General features: G+C 42.1%; 1 protein-coding gene and 1 pseudogene across 4 annotated transcripts in view; both read left to right on the plus strand.

Moving 5' to 3' along the window:
- Positions 1–17,064, plus strand: part of Plekhg1 (pleckstrin homology and RhoGEF domain containing G1) — a 220,914-nt gene that overhangs the window by 72,622 nt on the left and 131,228 nt on the right. The gene's annotated exons all lie outside the window — the stretch shown is intronic.
- LOC114618629 lies at positions 6,382–6,500 on the plus strand (annotated as a pseudogene).

Raw genomic sequence — 17,064 nt, forward strand, 5'->3', positions numbered from 1 at the left:
CTGTGAGTGTGTATGTAAGTGTATGCGACTGTAGATGTGTGTGTGTGAGTGTGTATAAGTGAGTGTGTAAGTGTGCCTGTGTGAATGTATGTGAATGTGTATTACGTGAGTGTGTATCTTTGTGTGTAAGTGTGTGAGTGAGAGTGGAGAGAGAAAGAGAGAGATCGTGTGTGTGTGTGTGTGTGTGTGTATGTTGTATACTAGGAATAGAATCCAGGACTAATGTATTCTAAGCAAGTGCTCTACCACTAACAAACACCGCCAGCATCCTTGGTCTTCAGTTTGAAAGAGAAATACCCAAGTCCAACTCCAAGTGCAGCATCCTTGTCTCTGCTCTGAAATGGCACATCACAGCAGGCCACAATGCTGCATGCATCCATGGTAGAAGGGGCTTCTGCTTCTCTCTAGCGTCCTGAACTCACACATCGCCCCCACTGCTCTATCCTAAGTGCAGTGATGATGATCATATCTGGTCTGAAATTCACAACAATCTGTTGTTCCTTGTCCAACATGTTGTTTTATTTTTGAGACTGGGTCATGCTGTTTAGTCCAGACCAGTCTGGAGTCACGCTTTCTTATCATAATCTCCTCCTTTATACCACCCGCACTCCCTCTGTGTGTGGGGCACATTATGCCATTGTGCCAGGAACACAGGCGGTTCTGGGTACAGCTGGACCTGACTCTGTGTCTCTAACTCACAGGGAGGCCTCAGACACGAGATGGGCTGCCCACATTCCCAAGAGCCTGATAACAAACTCTGAGCTGCAGCAGGGAAGAAGGAGCATGTGCTCCCTGCTGTGGGGAGGACGTGGCCTTGGCAGCTTCAATGGGAGCTGGAGATTGATAGCGGTGGCTACACTTTATCCCGCCTTTCAAACTTGATCAGTTTCCTTCTCAGTTTTAGTTGCTCTGGCCTGGTTTTATCTGCCGTGTCTCTAAGGTGCTGGATCGCTACCCCTCTGAAGGATTCAGTTAGTAATTTTAATCATGTGTTGTCACCTGTCTCTAAAAAGCCTGATAAATCTGTCTTGAAATGCCTGAGTGGCTTCTCCCCATCCTGTCCTAATGGGCTCAGACCACTGGAAGGCAGAGTGAGGCCCTTGGCAGGGCACAGAGCCCAATGGCTTCTGTGTAACTATTCCTAGCACATCAAATGTATTTTTAAATACCAGCTGGCCCAAGACCATCAGAGGTAAAATAGCTGTAAACCTTAGATGGAAAGATGCCAGTTATGAAAGGCATTCATACCTGCATTAGTCTACATTTTAGGGCTTCTGTAAAACAGAGTTTTTAAAAAATTAGACATATATTTTTTTAATTAATGTTTATTTGTATCCATAAGAAAGTGATAAGTTGTTTGGTTTTAAGTGCTGGAACATCCCAAGATGATGTCCATCACAGTGTGATTAGCCCAGTTCTTCATCCTACAAGTGAGATGACAGCAGAGCAAATATAAGGCTGTAGCAACTGGACCATCCGGTGTTTCTGAGCCAGCAATCTTTCAGAGCCTGGGTGACCATCACATGTGGCTCAGTTTGTAGCCATGTGTTCTCAGAGCCATTCTAAATTAGATAACACTCTGGCTTTTCATAATTGTTATCTTCTAGGACTCAGTTTTTTCTTCAAGTGAACGTCCGTGGTTCTATTTTGCTTCTTTAATCTAGAAAAGTTTGCTTCCCTCCCTCCCTTCCTAACCGAATTTTTTTAGAGTCTTGTAGGGGTGCTGGTCTGAAAACATACACTCCTGCAAAGACGCACTTGTCTTTTTCACATCTAGTAAAAACATAGTTGTAGTTTCAAATTAAAACATTAGTGTTAATCATTAGAAGGTCCCTGACTTTGCTTAGGATCCTCACATCCAGAGTCAATGTTTAAAATTCCAACCTTTATAACTCTAACGTGAGCCTCTCTTAATCAATGTAGGGATTTGCAATAAAAATCTGGGACACATGCTATCATGGGTTTTTTTTTTTTCTTTCTGAAACCCATGGATTTGCCCAAAGTCTACTTCTAAACAAAATATTTTTTATTAACTTAAAAATATTCTGTCTATATAGGAAAACTTATTTGTTGAAATATTTGCCTAAGGAGACTAGAAGTCCCCTGGATCTGCCAGGCTTAACATTGCTAAATTGAACCTTGTTGCAAGATCCTTCAAGGAGCCCCTCCCTGGGGAACGGCTTCCTATCTTATTGGGGACACAGAGGAAAGGGAAACCCTATTCCTCATCTCCTCATGGTTAGTGAACTCCTTGAGTAGAGACCTCCACAGACTGACTACCTGGGTGTTGTTTGTAGATCAAGTCTTAGACTATAGATGAGTTAACCTTAGGGTGCAATGGTTCAACAGGAAGAGGCTTTGCAGACCCAGAAGACCTGAGTTCAATTCCCAAATCCCACCAGGTGGCAGGAGAGAACCATCTCCCAAGAGTTGTCTTTTGACTCCCAAATGTGAGCTGTAGCATGTGTATGCCGGTACCTGCACATAAGTAAACGAATGAACAGATAATAAACTTTCAAAAAATGCAAACACTTGGAAGGCAGTTGCATATTCACCTTGAGGGTTCTGTAGGGAAAACTGGGAAATGATAAGGGCTCAGTCGTTCAAACCATGTGTTTCCATACCACCTCGTAGGTACAGGTGAGCTTCAGTGTGAGCCAGGCTTGTTTTCCAAAAATTCATTTGCAAACCATTTTGGAGTATATTAAAGCTGTGTATAGCATGTCCTCAGAAAAATTAAGACTCTTTAAGCATGCCATACCTGAAATGTTGCAGGCCTATGAAAGGGGACACAATGTGTCATTATTAACACTTTCTCATTGTTCCATGGACAATTGAAACATTGGTGGACTTTTACCGTGTGACATAATATGGCATACTTTAGAATAAGCATGTTGTACTAGGCCAATCAAAATGGCAGCCTCCGAGACCATCCATCTTAGGGGAAAATTTTTCTCTTAGAAAGAGAAAAATATGGTTCAGAGGAGTGTTGTGTTTCTTATTAATGGGTCCTTCCTCATCTGAGTTAGGCTTCCTATTGCTGTGACAAAACACCATCATAATTGGAGAAAGTCATGACAGGAACTCAAAGGAAGCAGGAACCTGGAGACAGGAGCTGACCCAGAAACCAGGGCAGGGTGCTGCTTACTGGCTTGCTCCCCATGACTTGCTCGGCCTGCTTTCTTATAGAACCCAGGACTACTAGCTCAGGGACAGCACCACCCACAATGGACTGGGCCCTCCCAATTTGATGGAGACAATGCCTTACAGCCAGATCGAATGGAGGTGTTTTCTCAACTGAGGCTTCCTCCTTTCAGGTAGCTCTAGTTTGTACGTCAACTTTGCTTAAGACTAGCCAGCACAGTCCTCATTCACAAACCCTGCTACAGTAGAGCCCTCAAGCGTCACCTACATGTTTGTATGGTAAAGGCTTGATCTCTATGGAGGTACTGTTCACTTGCGGGGTGGGGAGGGAGCAGTGTAGAATTTACTAAGTGAACCCTAGAGAAGGTCTTTCGGACTGTGGAATGTGCCCTTGGAGGACTAACAGTGTCCCAGCCCCTTGCTCCTCTGTTGCCCCGTGTGCTCCTGTTTACTGTGTGCCACCTCACCACAGGGTTTAACAAAAGGAAACCAAGCCACAGCAGCACCTCTGAAACTGGGATCCAAAACAAATGTGGCCCACCGTAAAGTTGATGGTCTTAGGTATTCTCTGCATTGGTAGAAAGTGAACCAACATGTATTCCAAGGGGGATATGAAACAGATGGATAATGTGAGTTTGAACATGGTAAGTTGAGATCTTTGCTTTTTTTCTTCTTGGACACCAAATATTCCTGGTTATAGTTAACTGTTTAAATATATTGTTCTAAAAGTATGACTTACGGTTAGCAAGGTGAGGAATTTCTCCTCTCCCTCCCTTTCCCCCCCCCTCCCTCTCTCTCCCCTTCTCCCCCTTCTCTCTGTCTTTCTCTCTGTGTCTTTCTCTCTCTGTCTCTCCGTCTCTCTCTGTCTCTGTCTCTCTCTGTCTCTGTCTCTGTCTCTCTCTTTCTCTCTCTCTCTCTCTCCCTGACACACACACACACACACACACACACACACACCATTGAAATCTGGAGCACATTTTTCCACACCAGCATTTACTAAGAATCCTTTGGAACATTGTCCACTTTACAATTGATTCTGTCTGTGCTGTTCATCAAGAGAGACTGAGAACAGACTGGTGAAGAGCTAAGTTCTCAGGGGGCATTTTGAGCTTTTCTTCTTTCTTTGAGATTCAGCAAATTCTTTTCCTATGCTGTTAATCTAGAGAGAAGTCTCAGCTGGGCGTTCTTTAGACTAAATATTTCATAACTTCCCATGTGTTATGATTTCTTCTTACGATGAGAGCTTTATTACCTGAGAAACTTGAAGCACTTATGAAAAAAATGCTCACAGGGTCACTTCACAGAGGAGAAGATAGTTGGTAAGAGGTGACACTACCCATTAACCTGCTCTGATGTGTTAAATGTGACAATTTATTTTTCTTTTTCCCATGACCATTCTTCTGATGATCTTTAAAGACAGTAAAAAAAAAAATATTTTCTTCTGGTTATTTTAATAACTTGTCCTGAAATCTAATTCAGATAAATCTAATTTATAATTCCAAAGATTACCCATAGTTTGTGAATACTGATTTTATACACCACAAATGCTTTTGTGAGAAGAATCATTATTCCTACCTTATTTAGGAAAAAGCCTTAGAGGCAAGTTAGTTTTATTTATTCTTATATACAGATGGTCAACCACACCCAGGTCTGAATGCATGGATTCAACCAACTGTGGACTGAAAATGTATTTTTAACTGCACTGCACTATACAGAGCATACACAGGCCTTTTCGTTGTTAGTCCACTGATAGTATTATATACCATCTATGTGCATAATGTTTACATTGGATTGGACTGCAATATAATGTCCAGTGAGATAGTTAAATGTACAATGTACGAATGAGATTTAATTTCAACTGTATAGACTGCTTGTATAGGCTGCATGCAAATCCCATGACATTTCTACGGAAGGAACTTGATATCATTAGATATGAGTGTCTCATAAGATCTAAGAACCGACTCCCGTGAATGCCAGTGCACGAATCTCTGAGCAAATGTTCAATAAACAGACCAAACAATGTGGTCTCTTGATTCAGGAAAATATGACTCACAAGTAAACCATCTCAGAGTCAGAGCATATGACATACCTGTGTCCTAAAGAGTTGTTGTGAGCTGGAGATGTCACTCAGTGGTACAATACTTGCCTAGCAGGTACGAGGGCTTGCAATCCATCCCAATACCAAACCCAAAAATCAAAACAAACAAGCAAAACACACGCATACCATACATAAACACACATATACACACACGTGCATACACACACATACACATTCATACACATGTCACACACATATACACACATAACCATGTATACACATACTGCACACATGCACACATATACACACAAGTGTGCACACATACACATACAAACACACACATACATACAGATACGTACACACATTCACACATATACACATACATATACACACCATACATACATACACATGTACACACACGTGCGTATACATGCATACACACATATACACATGTATACTCATACCACACATACAAATGTACACATTTACCACACAAACACATATGCACTTATACACACATAATACAGATACATACACACATACACACATATACTCATGCCACACACGTACACACAGAGACAGACATACACACATATACACATATGCACACACATTCCCACATACACACAAATGGATTTTATTTTCACAGATCACTGTATATTTAGAAAGAAAAACTAGAAATATGGAAACCACTTTCTAAACTAATATAGTAATTTAAATTACTGCTGAGGAGATGGTGGAGTGATATGTGATTCAGTGACTCACAAACATGATAAAGGAATCTCCCTATTTTTCTGCTAAGCCATGCTTAGACTTGACCTCCTTTTCAGATGGTCTCCATTACATGGCCATACAATAGCTCTTGAACACAAATGAGATAACACGTTCCCAAGTCCATCTACACCAGGAAAAGGAAAGTCCTGTCCCTGGACACAAAGTAGGAACTCTTCTATCAAACTGATAAGATTGTGACAGTGACGAAGCCATGCACAGAGTGGCTTAAGCTAGCTACAATTCTCATGAAGAGCTGGGGATGGTGTGAGCGGCATTTCCGCCATCTGATTGTGAAGAAAGGCTGTGTCAGGGAGGGAGTAGTGGATTATTAATGCCATGTGATCAACCAATGATGTTCGCTAGAGTGAAACCATTATATTTAATTGTTACATTCTTTTTATTTCTAAATGTAACATAGTACGTAAGTCTACAGCCATACCACCCTGAACGTGGGGGATCTCTTCTGATCTCAGAAGCTAAGCAGGGTTGGACCTGGTTAGTACTTAGATGGGAGAATGCCTGGGAATACTGGGTGCTGTAGGCTTTAAAAACAAAAACAAAAATAAACAAAAACACAGTACGTAATATGATCTGTCAGTGCTTAACTCTCATCCCTACCTACTGCTACAAACTCTGTTACGTCTTATACTTTGATGGGGAACATGTCTCCTGTTATGACCAAGTATAATGTCGCTTTCTTCTTATGATCAAAGTAACTGCAGGCTCCTTGGACAGAAGGTACCTCAAATAGAGCTATTACTGTATCCAGAACATATTGTGCTGAGAGCCTGGCCCAGGCCAGTGATGTTTTGTTCTTTGTGACCTGTGCTAGAGCCAACCTATATACCTTATGTACAACTGGGATGCTTTTTCATAGGGTGAGCTAATGATAGTCACCATCAGAAGTGCTCTCTCTTCGTCTATTTTGGGGATGTGGGCATAGGCTATGGGAACAGGAATCAAAGCAGGAGAGAAATCACGAAGCTTCTGGGGCTGGTAGGAGGCTGCTGGCTTAGATCACAAGGTAGAATGAGGTTGCAGCCCAGGACAGACTCGTTATGGTGTCTATGGTCTGTGTCAGCAGCTAGTGACCCTATCTTTTCCGTCTAATTCTCTGCTGATGGGAAGATCCATTCCAGACTCCAGACACCAAGTCTGGGTTCAGTGTGATTTAGGACACACTTATGAGTTGGAAATTATTCAAGAAAGCAGCAGTGCTTCACACCCATCCATGGAAGGACAAAACTGCCGTCTCCCGTTCCCAGTGATTTATATTATTAGATGAGAAAGAACTCAAAATTGAACTTTCCTTCCTGCCAGTCAAAGCTATAATGTGTTTAGTCACTAACGTTGAGGTTGGAGATTTGGCTTTTCCTTCTGTTGGATCATGTTGTCTCAATTTCTTGAATAGACTCGTGCAAGCCGCTACAGAAGGGTTGTTGCTGCCCTTGGCTATAAAATGTCATAAGCGGTCCAACTTTTCTGGTATTAAGATTTGGCAAAGGCATGTGGACCCAGGCAGTGTGGAAAGCCCTACCTTGGAATTCACTGAATGGGCAAGAAATACAGATAAGGCTGAAGGACACTGAGTACAGACATCTCAGTGCCCTGTGTGCTTCCAAAGCTGATGCAGAATGATTCTCCAATAGGTGATCAGCACCACCCACCTTTCTTCCTTTAAAGTTGCAAATGGTCTTATCTGAACAAGAACTGCATGTTATAAAGCAGATACAGAGATGGTTCATCAGTTAAGAGCAGTTAAAGGCCTGGGTAAATTTGACCTTCTTTTCAAGCCAAGGTCGTCACAGGCTATCACCAGCTTCCAGCTTCAAGGATCTCTCTCTAATTGGCTGTGCCTCCTCTGTGTGTTTTCCCATCCTTTGTGCCTTCTCAGAGACAAGACCTGTTCCTAAGCATTTTGGATTGCCTGTGGGAGGATTGGGATCCAGAGAAAACTAGTGACTCCATTGAAAAATGTACTGGAGCCGGGCAGTGGTGGTGCATGCCTTTAATCCCAGCACTTGGGAGGCAGAGGCAAGCAGATTTCTGAGTTTGAGGCATGCCTGGTCTACAGAGTGAGTTCCAGGACAGCCAGGGCTATACAGAGAAACCCTGTCTCAAAAAACCAAAAAAAAAGAAAAAAAGAAAAATGAAAAATGAACTGGAAAGAGGCAGATGCAGCTCACTTTGTAGAATGCTTGTCTAGTGTACATAAAGCTCTGGGTTCAATCCCTAGGACTACTAGGTACTTCCAAGTGTAATTCTAGCAGTTGAAGGTGGAGGCAGGAGGATAAAGAATTCAAGGCCAGCCTCAGTGATATAGCCAGTTCAAAGTAAGGCCATGTTACATAAGACCCTGTCTAAAATTTAAAAAAAAAAAAGACAACTGAACTACAAGATATAATTTCTAGCCTAGAATACTTGTCATCATATAACTGTATTTATATCATAAGACTCTTCGTAGTCTCCATAAAGGGAATATAGGGAGTATACATAAATACTTATGTGTCCACGTGCATCTGCATCCATCCATTATACATATTATTCAGTAGTAAGAAGTAAAAACATGGGTATTCTAGGTTTGTTTATGAAGCAATGATATAACCTGACAACAAGCAACCTAAGGGAGAAAGGGTTGACTTTACTTCGCAATTCCAGCTCAGAGCTCATCACTTTGGGAGTCACAGCAGCAAGTTACACAGCCCAAGACAGCTTGTCACATCACATCCACAGTCAAGGGCCAAGATAGAATGATGTCATACTCACTGGTTGTTGGTTGTGCTCTGCTTGAGTTTCCTACTTATGCTGTTCAGGATCTCTTTCTAGGGAATCGTGCCACCCACAGTCAGCTGGGTCTTTCTTCATTAATTGACTTCAGTAAGCCCATGCCCCACAGATATATCCATAGACCAATCCAAATGTAGATCATCCCTCATTGAAACTCTTCTCAAGTGATGCTAGATTGTATCAAATGGACAATTAAAGTTAACAATCACAGTGGGTTACTTAAAATTGATTGACTACATCAGTCTGTCTAAAACTTGGAGTCTGAGCATTTAAGTCATCATCATAAAAACAGAGCCTGATTAAATACACTTTGGAGCTGGTTTATTGTTACCTTTGGTTGCCTAACTCCAAGATTTCAGCCTTTTCATATCCCCCAAATACTTTCGGACTATAGCTTTTCAATCCTGTGTCTCTATAGACACATTTTTTCAAAAAAAAAAAGAATTCTACTAATGAAATTCTTTTGACAAGTGGTCAACAAATGGGGTCAGGTTGTATCATATTGTCCAAACAGGACTCTTAAAAAAGGAATTTGAAATAGAACAGGCTTCTGTTTACAGCATACACTCTAACACCCTCATGGACACATCCAAAAGAGCTTTTCCATAGTGATTCTTAGCCCAGTCAAGTTGACAGTGAAAATGAAACCACCACATCCAGTTGCCTCTTCCTACAGTATAAAGAGAAATAAAAGGAAATTCTTAAAGGTTGCTTATACACTAGGATGTCACAACGCTTTCCAGAGGCGTAAAAGTAAAGACTGATGCTGAAGGTCTAATTTCTGTTTTTTAAGTGAATTTTGGTGGGTGTGGGAGCGTGTCTTGGTGCTCATGAAGAGACTACTAACCTGCATTGTTGTTTGCATCTCCTAAGTCCAAATGTAAAGCATTAGCTAGTCTATCTGTATTTTTTGCAAACAAAAATGATCTGTGTGTGTGTGTGTGTGTGTGTGTGTGTGTGTGTGTGTGTGTAAAAGAGGGGGAAGAGACAGACAGAGACAGATAAAGAGGAATAGAGAAAGAGAATATTATGGTTCTCTTGGAGAGCCCTTTGTGAGTTTCTAGTGTGTCTATGCGTGCATGGACACGTGTGATCTTCTACAATAATGGTTCTTTTGAGAAACTGTACCCATATTCAGCCTAGTTTCTATTATTGGGATATCTGAGGCAATTCTTGAGCACTGAACTGTCCTTTGATCTGTAGAAACAGTGGTTTCCATGGAGCTGTGCTGGCTAATGACCAGGCTGGAGTTCAGCATTCCAGTGAGCTGGGTTCTATTTTCCTAACCAGGCCTGCCCTGAAGTATTTGCATAAAGACTTTAAAGTCATGATGTTTACATGTGAGTGCTAAAGTAAGTTGACTAGCTGAGGGTGAACGTAGAGCAAGCCATCAAAAATCTGGTTCATTTATCTAAATGTTAGCTTCTTTCTAAAAAAAAAAAAAAAAAGTATTTTAATCTTTTTAATCTTTTGGTGACACAGAATACACATTTCTCCAATATTCAAATTTTGAACAAAATAATGCAAAACATACTTTGTCTTATTTGACCTTAAATGTAAGTAAAATGAAAGCCAAATTATCATGACCAACATATTCCCTACATCTGGCAATACTCTTTTTCTCAAAGCAATTGTTAATCCCAACTTATTTTTAGACATTTTTAGGCTGAGCCTTCTTTTCTGGTTGACTTTCTCCCCCACCCAGTTCTAGAGAACAGCCTGCCAAAGGAGTCCTCCAGCCCCACCCCTAATGGTGTGTTAAATTCATACACTCACACAGCCATTCTATGGCTTCAGGAAGGACAGGAGGTTCCTGACTTGACATCTTACTCTGGACCCAGGGGAAAGAAAGTCTAAAGAGAAGAAGAAGAAGAAGAAGAAGAAGAAGAAGAAGAAGAAGAGGAGGAGGAGGAGGAGGAGGAGGAGGAGGAGGAGGAGGACTTGTAGAGAAGTGGGCAGTGTTTCTATTGCAATTAATAAGATTAAATAGAAGCCAAGAGAAAACATGACACCTGCCTGAGTGGACTGAAAGGGTTTGGAGATGACCTTTGATTTCTACAAAAGTCAACCTGTGATGGTTGGATGCCTGGCTCCCACTCAACTACATCTGCTGGTATCCAGAGGCCTTGGGCTATGGGAACACTAACCCCTTAGCTAGCATGTAAAATAAATCATGAAATACTCTCTGGGGCCAAAGCTGTTGTTTTCTTGGGACAGAGTCTTACTTTGTATGCCAGGCTGGCCTTGAACCTCTAACAATCCTCCTACTTCAGCCTCTTGAATGTAAGACTCGTGCGTGAACCACCATGTCAGGCTTCAGGCTAAATGTTAACCTGTTTGCACCATCTTCCTTGATATCGCAGTCTATTGCTTATTTAACCCTCTTGGCAATGTGTCAGGAAGCCCAGAGACTCCTAGCCTGTAGTCCACCCTCTCCCTCTTTATTCGTCATGTGGATGTGGCTCTAACCCAGGTTGTGATCCAAAGACGTAATTCTGATTTCCTTTCAAACCATTCCTGGAATAACTGAAGGGTTCTGCATTCAAGGAAAACATTGACATTTATTTTTACCCCTGATCCCTTGATGAGCTAGTTATTTACTTTTGTTCATATATCTCATAGGTTTTGATGGAAGAAAAATACTGGGTTTTCCCTTGCATTTTTAAACATATTTATGCTTCCAGAATAAATAAACAAGGAGGGATAGAAATCCATCTTCAAAAGTCAGCAGTACTCTAGGGGGACGTTCTAATAAAACACGGACTTAAGTAGATTTTCTTTTCATAGATACTCACTTTTCTTACCCTGACTTCATAAGGGATATGATCCCTTAAGTCACTCCTTTAAGATACGTAGGATAAATGTTGGGTTGGTAATAAAGAATAAAACCTAAGAGCAGTTGGGTGAGTAACCCAGAAAAAGCAACCACAGCGCACCAAGCAGAACAACCACCAGACCTTACCGAAAGTGTCAGCACCTTTTGAGCATGGCACTGATGGCATCAGATCTGTTGTGCACAGCGCTGTTGACCTCACATCTGTGAATGGCACCCCCTGGAGTTGGGTCACCATGTTAGCCCAAGAACTAAGTGGGTTAAAATACACGTCTGCACTCACACATCCAAAAGTTCAGCCAAAAATGTGGGTTCCCTATTCATCCTAGGAATCATGGGGAAAGAATGGCTCACACAAGCAAACGGAGCTCACAACCCTATTAGCTGTGGTATGAAATCGTACTCTGTTTGGCTGGGAAAATGGTGCAGTAGCAAGGGCTCTTCTTGCTACTTCTTTATCCTCCATCTAGAATACCCCTCAAAAGAGGAAAGGACAGGAATACTGTGAAGCAGGAACCAAGGCAGTGAACTGTGAATAAATAGTCAAGTTGGGAACCAGATAAGGCCCGAGTGTACTCATCTTCCATGCAGGCTCATTGGCGAGGGCTCCACCAGCCAAGCCCTGTGGTAGCTGCTAAGGACCTGTGACTTACACAAAAATATAACCCTCAGAAACTTAGCGTCTAGTGGGGCTAGAAGACTATGACTTTAAAGCCATAACAAGTGTGTGATTAACAGCAGTGGTAGCTGTGACGAGCACGGAACGGTCTTGAGTTGGGTTGGCGAAAGATTAGAGAAGGTCCAAGGGATATCAGTGAAAGAAAGAACAAATGGGTGAGTTAAAAACCAGGGAGGCCAGAGATCCATGGTAATTCGGTTGGGGAGAGGCAAGGCCTTGGGGGCCATGCTAAGGTGTCTCGCTTTCATCTCAAAAGACAGTGAGACGATATGTATAGGCTTTAAGTAGGAGAGAGATAAATCCAGGTCAGCTTTGTGTAGATTCATGGTAGCTCTTGGGTGATTGTGTTAATGGCAAGGGAGTGGCAATGGGACAGAGTTAGGAACCTTGTACTATAGGCAGTCAGGGAGGTGAGAATCTGGTCACCCAGGAGGTTCTGTCATATATAAAGATGTATAGATGTTATCAAGGACTCACTCCTTGGATAATTCATAAAGAAAGTGTTATAAGAAGTCTTTATCTTAGTGTGTTTATTTCATATCACTACCTTTTAAAAGCCATGCTGGGACCCCTCTGCCAGGAGACCTGGATCTGCAGAGAATAAGAAAGCCTGACATATGGATGCCTTAATGGTACCAAGAACTGAAACATGCTGTACAAGATCTCGCTGGCAGTTGCTGCCATCCTCTCTGCTTTTTCTAATTTCCCGGGAGGCACCAAAGGTGTTGTTCATTGTTTGCAGAGATGCATGAGCATGGAGATTGAAGATGATGGATTTTTTGAAGTTCTGTTTTTGGGGGAGGGGCCTTATTAACTACTTACTGTAACTACCAACCAATAAAACGACCCTAATTCACCAATAATAGGTTTTAGGGGATATAAGAGATATATAGGGATATAGGAGAGTATCAGAATTATTTAATAATTGAAGGTATAGAGAAAGGGGAAAGATGGTTCTATATTGTTTCTATAGATGTTTAAGTTCATTGCTACATTGAGGGCAGGGTGCTGTAATGTGAAAGGAAGGTGTTTTTATTCCCAGTAGGGAGGAAGGCTGTGCATGTGTACGTGTGTGAGTATGTGTGGAGGCCAGAGGTCTTTCTTCAGTCTCTTCACTCCTTTTTTTTTTTTTTAGACGAGGTGTCTATTAAACCTGAAGATCGCCACACTGGCTAACCTAGCTGACTGGCAACTCTTGGGATTGCCCTGTCACTACCCATCATGGCTACATACAGTTACCTACAAGCCCAGTTTATACACTACTGGTGTTGTGAGGATCTGAACTCAGGTCTTTATGCTTGTAGAGCACACTTTACCCACTAAGCCATCACCCTTGCCAAAGAAGTCCTCATTTTCCAAGTTAGGGTAAGGAAGAAGAACACCATAGATGGATAAAGGGAAGATAGCAATAAGTAGCAAAAGGAGCCCTTGTGGCTATGGTCCTTCCAGCATTCCTGCACTGTAGCCCTTCAGTGTCTCTGCTTCTGAGCACCACAAACTAAGTCTTTCTGCCCTCTCTGCTGCATATCAACTCTGTACTTATCTCCACCCCCCAAATTACACATCCTGGCAAGATTTGCACTTGTAAAGCATTTAATTATTGTGTTTGGCAGTCGTGGCTGGTTGCATTATGTAAACAAATGCCAACTTCAAACACAGGGGTTGAGTTTTTTTTCATAGTCTGCCAGAAAGCGAGACTATTTGATGTGCCTTTGGAGGCTCTGTTTCTGGTTCCGTAATGTAGGTGTGGGAATGAGAATCTGGCTTGCTTCTGAGGTCCTAATGCCACAGAAAATTAGCCTTTAGCATCCTCAGCAGAACTGTAAATCACCACAGAGATATGTTCCAAAGACACTCTCAACGCACGCCCCATTCGAGTGGAAGCTCTTTGTACTGTTTAAGCATATAGACAGGCACTGGATTATTTTCAGATCTTCTGTGTGGTTTGTGGACTCTGCAAAGTGTAGCAAACACGCCACCATCTCATGGGAAGATTCCCAAGGTTTCTATGGAGGTCCTGGTAGGCATAGTTCAATGTCTCTTCCTTATCTGCAGGCACTGATTGCTCTTTAATGTCTAACTGTGATCAAGAGCACGTCTCAGCTCAGTTGACTCTAGGATACCCTATATTCCTGCACGGAGTCTTTAATGAACTAAGGTTGAGGGGAGGGATACTGGAGCAATGAATCAGTAGGTAAAGTACTTGTCACATGAAGTCTTGAAATCAAACTCTAAAAGCCCTGTCAAAAGCCAACCGTGAGACATAGCAGTAATCCCAGTATGGCAGAGTCGAGTGCAGTAGATCCCCTGGGACTTGCTGGCCAGCCAGTCTAGCCAAGTCAGCAAGCTTCAAATTTCATGTGTCAAAACAAAAGAGGTGAGAAGTGACATCTATCACTGACATCAACCTGACATCGGCCACCCACCTCCGCACATGCACACACGCACATGCACTTACACATGTGTGCACCTACCCATATATACATACACAAAAAGAACTATTATTTAGTCAACTCCATTGATTAAAAAAAGCATCCAACCTCCTCTCTCCCTATGCCCTAGAGTACTAGCCATGAGGACCTGATTTATAAAAGAATAAAAGCCTACTGGGTGTCACCTTTTGTGTTCCTCCTCCTGTCTTCTTGGGGTCCAGTGTCTGACTCCTCTTTCATGGAGCTGACCCTGAGACTGAGCAAAAGTCTGAATCGTCACAGGAAGGTTAAATTATAGTTCGGATCCCATGCTTACTTACGGAGGTGAGAATGTGAATGACCCAGTTTAAAGAGAGAAAATAATTAACAAGGGTTGAAAGGGGGTTTTATGGTAACCCTAAAGTTACCAGAAGGTTTAGATAGGCAGATCTTCTCATCTCTTGAGGTATCTGGATTATTGTTGCTTTCTTCTAAAAGTGATGACTGAATAAGCTCAGAGCACAACCTCTCTCCCCTCTGACTTTCTCAGCACCACTGCTCCAAGAAAGGGAATGTGGAGTCAGGCTCTTATTTGAGAACAACATGCCTGCCAGGATGGAATGTCACCAGCCAGCCAAGTTCCAACGCTTACTATCTATGGCTGTAGGTCGGTAGATGGGGAGGTGCCTGGTTTCACTTTTATTTCCAGTTTTAAATGCTAGCCTATGTCTCTGACACTCCTATAGAATGTGCATACAACTTGGGAATGCCTTACTGTTTGCAAATGCTGTGGAAAACTCAAACCTTACATGGAATCGGACAGAGTAAAGTGAGACATTTGTAATAACCCACAGGTGTCATGCTGAGCACTGAGCATGTGTAAGTCAGCAAAGTGAGGCAAATTCTGTCTGTAAATCTAATCTGACTCATTTCCCCTCTCCCACCTGAGAACAAGTCCTTGGTGAGGTCCTCTATTCTGCCTTTCCCACTTCATCACCCAACTCCTGATACTATTTACCAATTCACAGTGGGCAAGGCTATAGGGTGCAGAGACTTAACTATTGTGACACAGCATGAGAAGCAGAACCAGGACTAGAGAGTGTGACACACAGCACACATGTGACACACAGTGCCCTAGGCTGTGTGCGGCATCTAGAGTGTGGTGTGGTGGATTTGGCAGGAGGCTCTGTACCTTCAGCCTCCCCTTTGGGTTTTAACTTACTCACAAGCTTGCAGAGGGTCTTGAATCGTTCATCCTCTTCCTAGGATAGTTTTGACCTCTTGTCTCTAAAGAAACCATTTTTTCTAGTGGAAAGTTGAGCACTGAGAATTACTCAAATAAGTTACTGACACTGAGTATAATGTAAAAGAGAAACTATCCAACATTGAGACTGCATGTCATGGACTGGAGGCTTGTGTGTGCTTTCCATAACACCAGGTGTACACCCCTGTGGGAAATACTGGGATAATTAAAAAGGGGTTCTATATTCTGAATAACGGTGTCTACACAGTTTCTTTTTGACTTAAGTTGGAACAAAATTGATTAGCATGTTTAGCACCTCAAACGAGCCACCAGAATGATAAAGTCTTTTATTATTTTGTTAATAGCAAGAGCTACAGACAGAAAAATGTCTATATTCATCTCCATCTGGATGCAAAAGTTAGAGCAGGTTTTGGGGGAACTGATGTAGTTGAAAGCCACAGCAGAAAAGGAAGGAGAGGAGAAGCGTGGACTATTGGAGGTCATAGCAAAGTCCTTAGAAAAAGGAATTAGCTCCTGTCTGGGATTGTCCAACTTTTGTTTGCTGGAAAATTCCTAGCCAGCTGTTGATTAATTAAAATGTCCATAGCAAATATTTTTAAACAGGAGTGAAGGGTGATGCCTTATACAGTTTTTCAACTTTTTTTCCATGTACTTAAATGATGAATGTTGGTATATGTGCTGCTCCTGCATTAAGACAACACGTATCCCTCCCACTCACAAAAAGTAGATAGGGTTTACACTCTTTGCAAACAAGTGTTTTCAAACCACTCCCAACGGAGCTTAAATTGTCCAGTGTCTAAATAAGCTTTAGTCATCCCAGAGAGCAAGTAAAAAGAGACCCATTCCTTATGACTTAAATAACCCTCCACACATAAACAGGAGTCCCTCCTTAACAGACTCATGTTAACTTCAGATGCCCCAGCAAACAGGGTTTTGATATTGTTTAGCCTGAATTACCCATCCTGACCCAGTCTAATTGTTGTAAGTGGTAGGAATTAATTTTGTGCAGGCAAGGATGAAGGCTAATCTCAGTCAATCCGCGCCTTGTAATTAATCCACATGCTCTTAAAGGAGAGGGAGAAAAGTTGGCACATTTTCTGGCTTACAGCTGTCTACCAACCTGACGCAGAGCCC

Source organism: Grammomys surdaster, unplaced genomic scaffold, assembly GCF_004785775.1.
Source record: "Grammomys surdaster isolate TR1022 unplaced genomic scaffold, NIH_TR_1.0 143, whole genome shotgun sequence".
Classification (NCBI taxonomy): Eukaryota; Metazoa; Chordata; class Mammalia; order Rodentia; family Muridae; genus Grammomys; species Grammomys surdaster.